Below are 2,478 nucleotides of genomic sequence, written 5' to 3' on the forward strand. Positions count from 1 at the left end.
TTAATTAATCCCAGAGCTCATATATGACAGTCATAGTAAACTCAACGTTCATTGCTGATACAGCATTTAGCATTTTTTTCAGTAAGTGATAACGATCTAAACGGATCAGGTCTCATGTACACCAGGACACAAGAGCAGATGGTCTGGAAACCTCCCCCACCAGCTCTGATAAAGATGTCTCTCTAGGCCATTTTGACTGGGGATCCATGGGTTGTCTCGTCAGCCATTGAAATTAGATGGATGCTTCTAAGCCTGAAGCCTAGTGACAAGACTCACACACGGAGACACGCATAGGCCAGGTGGCGAAGAGCAGGACTAAAGGGATAGGGTTGGCCTGTGTATCTCACTGTCCAGCTGCTGAGTGGAATCTCACAGTATTGTTGCAGCATGATTGTTGTGGCGCCTTCTGCTTCTTTCTTTGTCTGCATATGGTGCCGGATGAAGTTATTTCCATAATTTGGCTTCAAAGGCTGTTTCCTTAAAAATGCTGAATGCTTATTTATCTGTATTGATCTGTAGTGATTGTATAAATCTGTATGTTTTCTATGACTCCTTTTATGATACCAATATGCATATTTTCGGAGTAAACAATACGTACCTATAGAGTCTGTAAAGGTCAGTTAAGAATTTAAAGTTTTAAGATTAAAATATAGATAGATGATCAAGTGTCTCCATGAGAAAATTCCCTCCCCCTCATCCATACATTTTAACATGAATAAATCCTAAAATGTGATTCAGTAAAAAAATGTGTCATTAAATAATTAATAGATAGATGTGACAGAACACCAGTTCATAAAGCAAATATCCGTCAAACCTGTTCTCAAAATTATTATACGAGTCATGAAAATTCAGTCAATTTGGTTATATAATATGGAATGTGGCACTGTAACAGTCAGAAAGCAAGTTAAAGTTGAACCCATGTACAGCTTATTTTAATAAAGATGAATAGATACAAATAAACAGAACCAGACAGTGACTTGACATAAACTTGACCATACATTGAAACAAAGACTCACCAACAGCAGGTTATTAACAAAGACAAGGCACAATGGAAACATGAGGGCTATATATATTAATATATTAATATATTTATATTAATATATATATATATATATATATATATATATACACACACACATATATATGCACACAGACATAAACAAAGTCTAAAGACTAACAAGAAACAGATGTGAATAATTAAGACGATAAACCAATGACAAGACAGAACTGATGAAACAACCAAAAAGAATGTGACGCATGAAACAGGGTAGCCAATCAGAACATGACACAAGAACAGGGGACGCACATGATAGGATCACATGAGCGAAACAGGGAATCACATGACATAACCAGGAACTAAGACTGTGAGCATGAATAACTAAATAAAAGACATGAACAAAACCCAAAACCAATGTTACAGGCACTTTCTTTTTATTAGAAAGATGGTTCTGTTGTGTGTGAACAGAACCATGTTTAACACTCTAACAGAGTACTGAAAAACGCATTCAATTGACACATTACATATAGGAAACTGACAAGTTTGATCTTTTGCACAAACAAAAGAGTAACACAACATTGCATACAACTGACAATGACAAAACCTCTTGCGTAAAGCAAAGAAGTGCATTGCTGCTTAGCTTAGTCATTTAGGGACCAATGAATTCTAAGCTGCATCAGATAATAGTACAGCATAATGTGGGTATCTGTTTGAGATCTACAACAAAAGCTGTTGCAACATGATAATGATCCAATAATATAAGGCCATAAGTAAACAACAGATTGTAGACTGTTCATGCTAGACAACAAAAATACACATGAATACTTTAGAATTAGACTAAACCCTTCCAAATGAATCTGATCAGTTAAATCAAGTTTATTGCCATTACCCTTACCTAATTTAATTGAAGTTTTTTTTAATTTTTTTTACACATAATTTAATTCAGTTCATTCAAAATAAATCAGTGTAAATGGGTCAGCACAATTTAGTTGGCTTAGGTCAAATTAATTTACTAAGCCAATTTCTTAGTATGTGTAACTTTTACATTTGTCAAACAAAATTTTCCTATGTTGGTCCAACTAATTAAAAAAAATATATATTTACTGAAGTTCAAATAAGTTTTCTATAAACAGACGGTTCCAAAATTCTGGGATGACTAGTGTCAATTATTCTGTAAATTAAAATCCTAATACAAAACTTATTTGTAAAGACAACATTTTTGGTACCACCTGTAAATAACCACCATTGCTTGTGTTATGCAAGCATTGGTTTGTTGAATTAGGGTAGGAGGGCAAGGGGAATAGACTTTGGATACCCCTGGCTGCCCCCAGCTCTGTCCTGCCTGTCTGTCTGCCTGTTTCTGGCACTCTGCTCCCATTGTCAGGCACTTCCTGATGGGAGGTGCTTGGGGAGAGAGCGCTCAGTCAACTGCAAAGGAATGCAAGCAGAAATTACGGATGTTTCCTGGGATTTCAAAATGC

This window comes from Leuciscus leuciscus (assembly GCF_965113295.1).
Source record: "Leuciscus leuciscus genome assembly, chromosome: 14".
Taxonomy (NCBI): Eukaryota; Metazoa; Chordata; class Actinopteri; order Cypriniformes; family Leuciscidae; genus Leuciscus; species Leuciscus leuciscus.